Source organism: Corapipo altera, unplaced genomic scaffold, assembly GCF_003945725.1.
Source record: "Corapipo altera isolate COAL_440 unplaced genomic scaffold, ASM394572v1 61, whole genome shotgun sequence".
In the NCBI taxonomy this organism is placed as follows: domain Eukaryota; kingdom Metazoa; phylum Chordata; class Aves; order Passeriformes; family Pipridae; genus Corapipo; species Corapipo altera.
Genome location: NW_020884910.1, coordinates 2,185,018 through 2,198,731, shown reverse-complemented (window position 1 = coordinate 2,198,731; position 13,714 = coordinate 2,185,018). Strand labels below are relative to the sequence as shown.

General features: G+C 38.8%; 1 protein-coding gene across 16 annotated transcripts in view; it reads left to right on the top strand.

The window, feature by feature from the left end:
* Positions 1–13,714, top strand: part of ZBTB20 (zinc finger and BTB domain containing 20) — a 502,167-nt gene that overhangs the window by 351,890 nt on the left and 136,563 nt on the right. For 15 of the 16 annotated variants that reach the window (XM_027653343.1, XM_027653327.1, XM_027653324.1 and 12 more), the window contains one exon: positions 9,107–9,161. The exons of the other annotated variant lie outside the window; for it this stretch is intronic. The gene's annotated coding sequence lies outside the window, so the exon portion shown is untranslated. The remainder of the gene's footprint in view (positions 1–9,106; positions 9,162–13,714) is intronic. 16 annotated transcript variants of the gene reach the window in all.

Sequence of the window (13,714 nt, the reverse complement as noted above, 5' to 3'; positions counted from 1 at the left end):
TTCAGGTTTCTGTAAGGATTTTTCTTCTCATTTGATGTGATACAGGCTCTAAACTGGACATCAAAAGATGTGAGTTCATTTTGTAGTTCTCCTTTAGTATTGATCAACTTCAAGATTAGTTTAGCTTTCTCTTCTTTCCTTTTTTCATTCCATAAAATTGGAATAAGGACAATTACCCCTATAAAGCAAAAAGTGATGTTCAGCTCATTGGTGGTTCATTTGGGTTTTTTTACAAATAAAGCTTCTGAGACTATGTATACTGAATTTCACAGCTTTAGGGCATGTTAGTTGCTCTCTGTAGCTGTACAGATATGGATAAGCTGTACTGTTATGGGGAAAACTGGGAAGTTTGGAAAACGAAAGAAATAATTCAGACAGTCAGGAAGCATATCCTACAATTCAGTTATAAATATTATTTCTGCTTGTTGACTGGGTCAGCAAATGAAATTGCCAGGCTGAGATAGCCCAAGATGGTTTGGTTGTTCAGGAGAGGAAGTTCAGGAGTGTAACAGAAGTGTCGCTTTATAGGCTGAGTCCTGCTAGAGAAGGTGCTAGCTACTTACAAGTGTGACTTCTTTTGTATTATGTCTGACTGGGGCATATACCTTTTCCTTTTAGTTACATTTTGCAATAATTTGATTCAGTCGACTACCCTGTCCTAAGGTAGAAGAATTGGTAAAAAATGCTATCTAAGCTAGTCTACTGTTGCACAACCTAAACTCCCTTCCTGTAGCATCATGTAGGTGGTGAGAGTCAGGGAGGGCATCATGTCAAAGTTAAACTGACACAACTAGGATTCAAGAGGGAAGGTGGTTTGGATATATTAGCAGTAAAACTTAGGATTAGGAACAGGATCCTATAAAATACCATCAGATTTGCTGATAAGAGGGATCAGATTCAATGATAAGAGACTGCATGCTTGACACTTCAGCTGTGCATCCCCATATAAAAGAGCAATGAAAAACTTAGTTCCTCTGAAACTCAGTTGTCAGGGCACGCATCACAAAAGTAACAGCCTTTCTACAGAGTACACTGTTCTCATACCAAATATGAAATGGAGAGTATTGTTCCCAGAAGCCGTTTTAGTGGATCTTTATAAGGTAGTTTTGATTTATTTTAATAGGCATAAAGTGACAAGAAACGGGTGAAAAATAAGTTCCAAAGTATTGATTATGGCCTTTTAGGAAAAAAACAAGTTGGTTCTCCTTCTGGAAAGCTCAGACAAAGCACACACTTAACTTGTCTTTGTAGATGCCGAAGGCTTAACACTGCATACAGAAGTACAGCTGCGTAACCCTGGTGACTTCAGTGGGTCTGCAGGGGTTTAAAGGAAAGTGAAATACTTCTGTAATGCTTTTAGTCTTGTTCCAAATGTTGCATACTGTCACAAGAACACAATTCATGTTCGAAGCAGCACAAATTATAAAAAAATGAAGCAGAAACCATATGCTGTCTTATCCTTCAAGAATTTGCTGTTCTTGTATACAGTCTCTGTCAGGTAAAGATTTTCCTACAGGTCTTCATATAGTCAAGTTCTGATTTCTTTACTGGATAGGCAGTCAGGAAAACATCCTGACACTTTCTTTAAATGATTGTGACAATGGATTTGACACGCTCACACTCTTCCGTAACGATCTTGCTGCCACTTTGCTTCTGATTTAACAGACACCCTCATATTCTAGTCCTAAACCATACAGCTCTCACCAAAGAGAGAAAGCTGGATTTTTAAAGTTCAGTGTAACCCCAGCCTGGGGCTTGCCAGAACTCTGCCCATACCCTTTGCCCCTCCAGCACCCATGGATGATGCAGACCCCCACATCCCTGCACAACCCTCCAGTGCCCTTGCAGCTCAGGCTTCACAGTGTCCCCCACCCAAGCTGAGCCTGTTCTCAGAGCGTCGTGATACTCGCAAACTCAGCCAGTGCCCTTTAGTTCTGATCTGCAGTGCCATCAGGGAAAAATGATATATCAGAGTACTTATGTCCCAAATTGAATGTTAGTCAGACATTAAAATGAAAGAAATATTATGGGGAGTCAGCACGTCTCACTGTGGAAATAAATTACATAGAGTGGGGTGTCATGGCTCTTGGGACTGCATATGGTCCAAAGACACCATTTAGAGAAGTGATCACAACACAGCCAGGTTTATCAGATCATGCTGGAGGAACATTAATACCCAGAAAGAAAATCATAATTAGCAATAGAAAGCTCCCAACCAATAACTTAAACTCATTTTCCAGGGTCACTTCCTCACATTAGTAACCTATTTGTATGTATCACTAGATTTTATAGCAATTATCTCCTTATTAAAAGTAACTTCACTAATTGCTATTATTAATAAAGATGCATTTAGTTCCTAATACCTTATTTGCTCAGCTTAACATTTTGGTTACTGAAGTTGAGTCTGCCTAAATAATTCAGTATTATTTGATTGTATTTTCTTGTGCTGTGTAGTCCAGTTTTGGAACTGCTGAATTCAGGACAGATACTTGAGAGGGTGCAGGGAACACTGACCCTGCACTAGAACTGCAAATCTCCAAGCAGGGAAGCAGAAGATATGCTTCACTGCTTATCCAGCTTGCAATAAGGAGAGCACAATTCGATGTGGCTATGGTGTAAGGCAACAGATCTAACTTGTGAGCTGCCAGTTCAACCACACTCCATCAGAACAGAAAATTCACCTACAGGTGTGAGCAGAGACCAGACGTAATTTTTAAGGTATGATCCTGAAAGGCAGGACTTTTAAGTATATATCTTCGCATATTTAGGTAGTTATGTTTTCTGTTTTCTTCTGTTTAAGGTTCCAGAGCTAAGTTCCAACATATTGCTACAAATTCCTCAAATATGTAGTCAGTGGTTACAGTTACTGAAAGATAAAAGTAGTACTATTTCAGGACATCTTTAAGTCAAGGTGCATGCTCAAAATGCTACATTTACATTAGAAAACAAGAATCTATTTAACATTTTTCTTCCTCACTTTTGGCTACCTTTGCTCTCACCCTGAGCCTCTTAAAGCAACTAAAGCTGTAATGCACTGTTGCTTCCAGAGAGCTCTCTCGCTCTTCTTTTAAAGATGTTTTCCTCAGAGGTGATGCTTTGTATAGAGACTTTTCTTGACTGCAGTTCTTAGGGAGCAGGAGACCTCCAAAGGATGTTAATTAGAGTTCAGTTTGCAGATGCAAGAGATTACTTTTCTTATTTCATCTGTCTCATTGTTTTCATTGAGAACAGCTGTTAGGACTTATTTTGGGCTAAGTTACCTGTGGTATGAGTCAGCTTGATGTCTTTTTTAATTAGCTGACATATACATGAAAGTCCAAATTTTGATTGCATTAATTTCTTTTGTCTTATCAAAACATAATATTATCAAGCCTTCTTGGCAAACAGAGTGTGCTGAAACATCTATTCCATCAAGACTTTTCTTTTGTATTTTCTAGTTAAGGGTCTGTGAAGTTTCTGGTTTATAAAAGCATTTTTATGTGTGTGCATGTGTATCACACATTTAAAGTCTCCTTTTCTCAGTACATATTTCTCAATTTGAAAAAGACAAGACTAAAATTTTAACTATTCCTAATTAAAAAAAAAAATTAAAAGGCTCCTTTGACTAAATTTTCCAGCCCAAATTTAACAATGATACTTCCACACCAGTGAAAGAAAATATAACCTTGAGCTGTGTTATAAATCCTCTACAGTATGTGTTGAGGTAAACTGCAAGGCATTGTCTTCAAATTTGAGAGAGAAAACAGTCAGTTGCCTTTTCTATTATCTTGTGCACTGTAGCTTCTAAACATGTTCTGTCTTTGGAAAATGAGTGATGGAAGTATTATTGATAAATATTGATTCAAAATTGTTCTCAAGTCATCATTGCATTCTCTACAGAACAACAATTTGGCTGTTTATTGCTTTAAAAAGGGCATGTGCACCTGTAGGTGGGTAGATTTTTTCAAATTCTTTAATGATACAAAGCAAAAATACATATGTGTGTACCAATGTATGCAAATGTATGTTAATTCTAATGTAAATAGAAAAACTCCCTGTCATTTCTCAAAGATAATTTTATTTTGATTCTCCAGTATTGTAGATTAAGAGTTGATACATGGCCATATAATTGGTTCTAAGGCTGAATTTGCAGTGTCCTCTTCCATATGAGCTTTCTTCCTCACTGCAATAAGTTTTCAGTTGTAAAACCATCCGTCAGTTCATCTCTTTCCTAGCACCAGCTCAACCAAGTGATGGTAATTTCCCTTCGTATTACGTAGATTAGCCAGCCCTTCTCTTCAGTCTTGCATGACTAAATGAGTCCATGAGGACAGGGGCCAGGCTGTGGAGCTTCCTCCTCTAGGAGGCACACAGAGGTAAAGATGCAGAGGAAGAAGAGGAATCTACCCAGTTAATCCTTTGCAAAGGCTTACTTGATATCAAAGGGAGCAGAATTAGGCCTCTGCAGAGGTCAAGATCCACAGAACTGCTTTTCTCTGATGGGCCTTTTGGGCCACTTCTGTGCTGTGACACACTGCTTAAGAAGGTGTCATTATCAGTCCCTAAGCAGACACCATTGTGCAGTGAAGCCTGTTAATACAGGTGACTGAAATTCCAGACATTTTGACTGCTAAAGGAGGTGACCACAGGAAAAAAAGAAAAAAGGAAAGGGAGAACTTAAGGATCATTTTCCTCTCTGTGTTGCCATGTCACTTTTCCTGATGTGGCCCCTTACCTCGTGTGTGACATCTGTGGCTAAGGCGTTGTCATATTTCTGGTATGCTAACATAACATTTGACTGCCTTCCTCTGCATTCTTGTAATTAACTCCTAATATTAAAGCACTTTCCATCTCTGGATTCCTCAGCAAGCTGATTGAAAGGTGATTTAATTGCACAGCATCGCCAAGAAACATGTTAGGTGATTGCTGGCTGTAGTAAGAAGTAATGGGAAGGTAATAGGAGATATCACAGGGACTAAGATTCTGCTGGCCATTAGCAGAGGTGACTTCAAAAGGCAAATGATAATTAGTATAGATTTCACTGAAACAAGTTTCCATCTGCTGCTAGTCACTGGATTTTGAGCTGCTCTCCTATTAAGGATTTGCATGTATGTTCCTGGGTTCTCAGTGAAAAGGACACTTAGGGGAAAAGGGTATAAATCAACAAATAACTGTGTAACCTGCAGAAATATAAATCTATGTAGATTAATCCGTGTTTCCTAAATTGCATACTAGATTGTAATTCAATCAAAGGGTAGGGGTCTTGTGACGTTTATGAACATTTATGGATAGTATGAGCGCTCAGATTAAATGTCAAACCTGGTATTCAGTTTAGAATCATGTATTATTGTTATTCATTAATATATGAAAACAACAATTATATCCACTAAAATCCTCAATTTAATTTTGCTGTAATCTGTCTCGGCTGTGTCAGAAACGCAGTGCAGCCTCTTTGCCCCCTCAGATCATTTAAAGGGCTCCACTGAATTTCAGCTGTCTGCTCTTTCACTGCATTCCCCCAGAATGGCACTGGCTCCATTTGACCCCCTCTGAACTGCAGAATTCTCTAGTAAATTATTTTCTTTATCTTCCACTGGGATTAAATTTTAGTTTAGATAGCAGGTGTAGTGCATTCAGAAGGGGAGGGGAAACAAGACTGCATCTTAGATCCAATTCACTGAGTAGATTACATATGATAAAGCTGTGCCCTTCACTGGTTTATGTCAGTAAAGGGTGAAAATGTTTCCAGGCAGACCAGTCATTTTAGGATTATCTGAGTCTGTTGTCAGTCCTTCAGTCCTGCTTCTCCCCAGCCTGGGGCTGAAGGAATGCTCACCTTGGTAGTGCAGTATATCAGAGAGATCCTAAATCACTTTGCAAAAATGGAACAGAATTGCACTTGAAGCAGGTTAACTCAAGCCATTTAGTGAATAAATTCTAAGAAGCAGCTGAATGCCAATTGCAAAAAGATTTTTGATACTTAAGATATTTTCTTGAAAGGAAGTAATGCTTAATCTAATAAAGTAAAATATTCTCTAGTCCCTGCATGTTTCACAGCCCAAATTTCACTGACTTCCAGTGGACTTTGACTGGAATGCCTCAGTCACTTTTGAAAATTGTAGTTAGCCTCATAAAGCTATTATCTGCTTATATAAAGTAACTCATACCACTGGCTTTCGCCATCTCAACTCCCCATAAATAGAAATTCTTCGGTGTTTAGGAACCTTATTCTCATTAAACCTGGGGGACTAGATTCCTAAACAGCCTTAACATTCAAATCTTGCTTGTCTTTTAGTCTTTGTGATTTAAATAAAATTTATTCATGTAGCAAAGAAAGAGAAAGTGAGCAGAATCTGGCCACAATGAGGGAAGGACAGGCTTAAGATTAGCCCTTGGTTATTCTGTCCAATGGCCAAAATGGCTTCTAAGTAATAATGATTAATTAACACTTGGAATTCAATATAGAAAAGATCAGTGGATTCCATTTGTCCATTCCAGCAAACAGAGCCATACTGGGTTGAAAACAAACGACATAAATTTAGACAGGTTACTATTCTGCTTCTAACAGAGTGACCTAGAGAAAACGGTGAGCTTTCTTAGACTTCATTTTCTTATGTTGTTATATAATAATATATCTTGAAGAAATCTGCTGTGTTAATCTAATGTAATTAGGTTAAATGTCTCTAGTGACCAACAGTGCCATATCATAAAATGTTTCACCCCAGCATTTTAATGGTTCAGGTTCTGCTCATGGTTTCAATTAAGTTAGCATGATTGCACAGGGCAGTGACAACAGGATTTGGCCCACTTCTCTCCGGCATACGTGTTCTGCAGTTATCTAACCTGGAATGAATCATAGCTTCCTCAGACACGTCTTGTTTTTCCAGTACTTTACAGGGAAAGTTCTGTTTTCATATATTTTCTTTTGAACAAAACTGGTAATCAAGTGTCCAGACCAATTGCAATCATATAAAAAATTACGGTGTTTCAGTTCTGGTGATTTGCCAGATCCTGGTTTGCACCTTCTAGTATATTGTGCCTGTCTAAAATTACTCTACAGTTTTAATAAGGCACGACAATCTCGTTCACTTCTTACAGCAAATTTGATGATAATGTTGGTTTAAGTCATTACTCAGCACCTCCAGAATCTCGGGCTGTAATTTGTAGAATTCTTTGGCATCCATGTTGTCAAAGTTGCTTGACGTTTTCCCTTAAGAGACCTTGTTATGTGTTGCTTATAACAGAGCCAAATGCTAACCACTCAGCCTAAAATTTTCCATTCTCTGGGGTTTTTTTCCCATACTGGATGCCTCCCACTTTTTTTTCTTTTACTTTTTTTTTTTATTTTTTTTTTTTTTAACTCTGGGCCTCCAAGGCACATTCTTTGGCTCAGACCTCTTGTCTCAGGTTCTTCCTTGGTTTGCAGCTCACTGTCCCATCTGCCCAGAACCCTGAAAGAAATACTACCCAACTACCAGCCACTGACAGTCCTTCACATATCATTTATTACAGATGAGCCTATAGGCTTCCATGATTAAATCTTCAGGAGCAATGTAAAGGAGAATAAGGGATACATGCTTAGCAATGGAGATTTTTTTTCCACCAGGAGAACTTCCCCCTTAAAGTTCATTAGAATAATGGATTCTTGAAAGTAAGACCTTCTCTCCACCAGCCTGATCTTGCCCTTCCTTTCATGTTATGTCATTTCAGCTTTTCAATCTGGGCAGAATCCATCCTGTTATCTGTCTCATGCAAGTCTTCTTTACATGTGGCAGCAGTCAGCTTCTTTAAAGAGAAATTTACTGTTAAACAGGGCCTCTCTGGGTGGCCTATCTGAAGGATGCTGTAAACATCGTTTCCTGCTCTACAGCTTTTATGATTCTCTCTGCTCTTTCCTCTATTTCCTCCACCTCCCTTGCCACTGACCAACCACTAGATATGCAAAAATGCTTTCTCTCACACTCTCCTCTACCAGGACCGTAAGTCCCACAAATAGTTGCTATAACTCTGAACAAATTTTCTGCCTGCCTTTCCTCTCTCTCTGCTGTGAGAGCTCCTCTCTTTTCCTTCACTGTCTCAAGTCATACTTGTATTTCTCTACCTCTTCCTGTAACTAGACAGGAAATAGTAGTTGAGGGCCATGTCTTAAGTGCTGTAGCACAGACATGGGTCTCGTGGTCTTTGTCTACTGTGCTCCTCACTCCCTGATAGCAACCTTATGGAGAGCTCTGCTCTGTCTACCAAAATTTTTTTCAGCTTGGTGAAGGGAAGCGGGGACAGGACTGATTTGTAGCTTTTAACATTTGGGCTTTTAACATCTGCCTTTGTTTTGCGTGTCCAACAGGAGTATATCTTCTTGTTACAATTCAGAGCATCAGGATTTGATTAATATTATTTATTGCTTCATCCCAGGTTAATATGTTTTGGAAATAAATATGGAAATAAATATATTGACAATAAAGCTTAGATACTCCATAGCAGACCTGTAGTCTACCAAAAGTTTGCAATCCTTTAGCCATTCCACTTTCATGCAGTCATTTTTTTCTTAGGGGTCTCAGGGTAACAAATCAATCAAATCCGAAAGGTACTATGTTGACAGAAGGAACTAAGACAACACAATTTTTCTGTGCAGCTATCAGCTGTAATGTAAGCATTCTCAGCCTTAATAATAAGCCTAGACCCTCTTCTGTGAAGGTCAGGATTGAGAAGGCGAGTTCTGTTTCAGAATCCTGTATATCTGGCATGACTGGTAAGAAGGATGCCATTCAAGTCTGGCAGTGTTTTTGTGATAAGAGCATTTGTCCATAGGAGCCACAAGCCTATTTCACGGAGACTGTTGAAAGGCCATCAGAGAATATTTAGTCTTTGCTGGCTTGGAATTATCCCAGGACTGAAAGGCTCCCGAGCCACTACCAGTTTTCTCAGCTACATAGTTCTGGGGTCAGGTAGTTTAAAGCCTCCAAGATCTACGCAGTTTGTGAATTTAAAACACCATTTGCTTTTTTTTAACTCTTCTATGGGAATTGCCACCATCTGTAAGTCTCCTTGATCCCTGTTTTATATTGGTATAATTTAGTGTGTTTATTGTAACCTGATTTCCTTTTTCCTTTCTCCCTTTTCTTCTCAGATCACTCACGATCAGTTTGTGGCCTTTCTCTGAAGGAACCTTTTCTGTCTCTTGAGTAAGTTTTTATACCAAACATTTTATACTTTTCATTGGTATGAGTTGTGAAGTTCCATCAAAGTTAGCCCAGGGCCCTTGTAAACTTTTCTGTTGCTCCCCATGGCCACTGGACTAAATATTGAGTTTTTCTTCTAATGCGGTCCAAGATTTTGATGCAGTGTCACCTTACGGGACTCAGTGACATTGTGTGATTGATTGATCCGGAATTTATATGTGCATTTCTGGATGACAATATGGACGGTGTCTGTTTATATTTGGGAACATACTTGTTCTGATGGCCATTATGCTGTTGTGCTCTAATTCAAATTAAAACAGTATTCCATGCTGTGCAAGTGCACAACAAGTACAAAAAACAGTCAACTAGCATTGCTACCTGTCCTTGATGAAATTTTACCTTGTGGCATGGGACTCTTCTTTACTCAATCCTGAGTGCTCTCTGACCAGCTCTTCTTATCTGGGTAGATTAAATATGCTGTATTTTCTTTGACACCTAACCGTATCAGGATTAAAAATCTATTAGTGGTTTCTTTGAAGATGTTATGCAGGATTCTCTTCTCATCTGATCTCCCCTTCACTTGAGTTTGGGTGCTGCTATATAGGCTGTTGATTTGGTGACCTTTTTAAGTGAAGAAAATACTATATTTATTCAAATGATTGCGCTTTTAAGACCCAGAACAGGAAGAATGAATTATTTCGTAGTTTAAGTTTTGTTTTTTCCTTTTTTGGGGAATAAGGAACCTTTGGGAGTGTTTGTTTGTTATCATTTGAGTTTTAATTTTGTCAGGTTCTGACACATGATGGTTTTGCGCATTTGGAACAAAAACTCACATTTTTCTGGGATTCCTTCATACATATTGGCAGTGAAATCTAGTGCTTTTAAAACAATGACTCTTCTTGTTGCAATATAAAGAGAAATATAGCACTACCACTTCATAATATTTACCATAGTTAAGTAAAGAAGACCAAAGTTTTTCAAATGTCCACCAGCATTTAAAGCCACTGTTTTGGGATATCCAAGGTGAAGCTATTTAGTGAATGCCAAAAATAATGAGGGCTTTTAAATTGGTTTAGAACTCCATGTCCAAATATGCCTAGACTTTGTGCTACTTTAGATCTCCATTTTGCAATTTAAATTCATGTCTCCTACCTGTTCAGTTGATGATTGTAAAAGTACTGCCTGGAATTTAAAAAAAAAAAAAAAAAGGCAGCATAGCACAGTAAGAAAAATAGCTCCTTCATATTTGAGGGAGGAAGTCAACCTGCAAATCTGTAAATTTAATTTTGAGTAGTGTTTTGGTTGTTGGAATTTCTTCAAAGAGATGCTGAAGTGCAAATGGACATTCATAATTTTTTCAGGTGCATACTGAAACAATGAAAGTGGTTTCTTTTCCTGATTCTAGACCTAAAATATGTGACTTTAACATTTAAAATTGACCCACTACTTTTGCAGTGTAGAAAGAAATGGCACAACGCCTTCTACCCTGCCCTGTGGGCAGCAAGATGAGATATGCTGCAGTGGCTGCAAGAGGTGGTATGACAATGCCAGCTCCCAAAGAGATGTATTTGAGCTGACCTATCATGCCTATGGTGTCCCCATATTTCTTTCCTTTCCCCTTTGCCTTTCATTATAAGGTGTCCCAAATCTGTAATTTACAACATGCTGTTCCAGTTTTGTTCTGATATATTTGCTACAAATAAGTAGGAGTCTATGTGTGTCCATAGCTCCCTGTGGCGGTGTCAGGGATGAGATCCCTATGAGATGAGGGGAGCAGAGGCACCCACAGAATGTAACATGGCTTATGTCTTAATGTGACATTTATTTGACTCAGAAAGGCAATTGATTAAAGGCCCATCAGACCTTTGCCATAATGTATTATGTATTTATCCAGCAGGGGCGGTTTATAACAGCCCCTGACAAATCCCATTATTTTTGTTGCAGAACTTCATAATATCAATAAAAAGCATTAATGATGCTCAGGGACGTGAAGCGTTAACACCACTGGTGTAACACTTCCTGCAGCAGTGGCAAAGCCATTTGTCTGTGGCAGAGAACATGTGCCTTCGACATTTGCACAAAGGCACCAGTCTATCATTGTTCTACCTCTGCAGGGCAAGGCAGTTTATGTGGAAGCAGCAAGCTGGCTTCATGGTAGGCAGGCATGTGGAAACCCAGAGCCAAAATGCCTCTTCAGCAGTGCTTTGCTGTGTTGCATAAGTTGTTTCCCGTCTGTCTGCCTTTGTTTCTTGACATGTAAAACGAGTCACATGCTCTCTTGCTTCCTTAAGTCAGGCTTATTCCACAGCCAGGAAGGTGCTCCTCCATTCCCAAATTAGCAAGCTCCATAGGAGCCCTACTATATTTCAGGCGTGTGCGTAGAATTTGTCTTGTTTGTACTGGTTCTCTCCTTTCTCTCTGGAAGTCAGGTCCTTCAGGCCACTGATAATCTGGGTTCTTTTCAGTAGCAGAAAAAGTATAATTGGGACATTTTTGCATTAGATGTTGTAATGGTACCTCTCAAGCATGTTTCTGTTCTAGAGATAACAGATTTGTTCTGCCCTCTGCCTCAGTGTGTAGCACCTGGGCTCTCTTTTCATATGCCTACTCATAATTTGTTGATGATTTAGTCTTTATCCTCCTTCCCAATCTTACACCAGTGTAAATCTGATTATGGCATCAAGGTTTTGGAGGTGGAAGGATTTCATGGATCTCTCCCCCAAACTATATTTCCACTTAAGAGGAATACGATTAATCTCTGCTCCACTTGAATGTCCTCAGGACTTTGAGAGAAGCAGGTGTATTCTTCATCAAAAATTATCCTTTTCATGGAAGAAGTCTTCCAACCAGTCTTGAGCCTTTCACTCATAATGTCAACAGTATAGTATGTAGTAGTATCAGCAGTGCTTTACAGTAGGATAAATAGCTACAGTAGGACATTTCTTTTAATTCCATAGCACTCCCCATTCAGATGGAACCCATACAATATTGAAGAGTTATCTGCTGTTAGCTTTGGTAAGTGCAAATCAGAAGTGCACCAGAGTGATCCAGATACAAGGAAGTTGCAGGACATGTTAACCTAATTCCATGAACATCTGTCCCTTGTTTTGAAATACATTTCTGATATAACTGAGTTGTACTGAGCTCCAGCATCATTCCTATCGGATTCAGCACTGACTGATTCTAATTCTTGTTATTTGACATCCTAGTTTAAAAAGAAGGGGGGGGAGGGGTGAAGAAGGAAAAAAGTGCAAAAAGTGCCATTTATTCCCCAGCTTCATGAAGACGTATTTGGTCAAGTAATGATGACCTAAGGGAAGCTGAGCAGCATCTTACTGATCTCATCATAGTTATGAGAACCATCCATCATATGGTCAGTGATTTGTATGTCAAAAGACACCCAGCAGTATTCCAGCCTGCCAGTTGCCAGTTTCTGAGAATATGTATTCACTTTTTCAGGCATGATGATCCTCGAATAGTCTTTGATATCTATGTATATGTCCCTGCTGTTGGTACTTGTTCACCACCAAACTGTCATCTGTTACCACTCTGAACCATCATCATGAAATAGCAACTAATTAGCACCCTCTGAATCCCTTTGTTTAGTTCATGTGCTTAGTGCTGTTTGGCAGATGAGGAACAACAACAGTGATTGCTACATCAGGAACAGGGAGGAGGCATCTTTTCTCTTCTCAGGTTTCTTAAGCAGCTCTCCCCTTACTTCAGAAGAGGATAATAACCTCCAGGTCAAGCTTATTCATAAATCAGAAATGAACATTTGCAAAATGCCAAAAAAAGTCTACATGTAATAAGCCTTATGTTTACAACAGCTTTCAAGAGTTAGCATTTTTCAAGAATTATCATAATTAATGTAATAAACAGACATGCAAATTATCCAGAAGAATCAGTTTATCTGCTGCTGAAAATAAGGAGGTTCTGGAAGGGAATGGTCACCTACACAGCAATCTGAGACAGGAATGGAATATTATTTCCCCAGCTTTTACGTGTTTCCTGAAGGAAGGGAATGTTCCGAAAAAGAAAACAACATGGGCAGAGGCACTTTATTTGGCATTTGCAAATGAGAGAACTGGTGAAACAGCCTCGAAATGGCAGTAGAGATGAAATTCTACTCTGATATGTTTATAGAAATCACACTGTATATCTGGGAGTACACCTTGGGATGAATGTTCTTGAACAACTGCCACAACTTTATTATTTATCTGAAGACAGAGCCATCAAATAGAATTAAGCAATAGATGTACATAGAAAAAAAACCCCTCCTTATTTAAAACAAATCTGATAATATTCATGGGTTTGTTCTAAAACATCTGTGATAAAAATAGACCCAGTATCCATAGGGTCTATGGATACAGAGACATAACCAGGTTAAAAAAAAGGGGGGAAATTTGGTACCAATTTTTCATTCAAGCATTAATTTAAGTGTTGACATTCAAATTGTTTAACAAGTGATAATGGCTGCACATAGCTGTGAACTTGATGTGTGGATTACAACAGAGGCATGTCTGCAACCTACTTTCTAACTGCAATGCCTACAA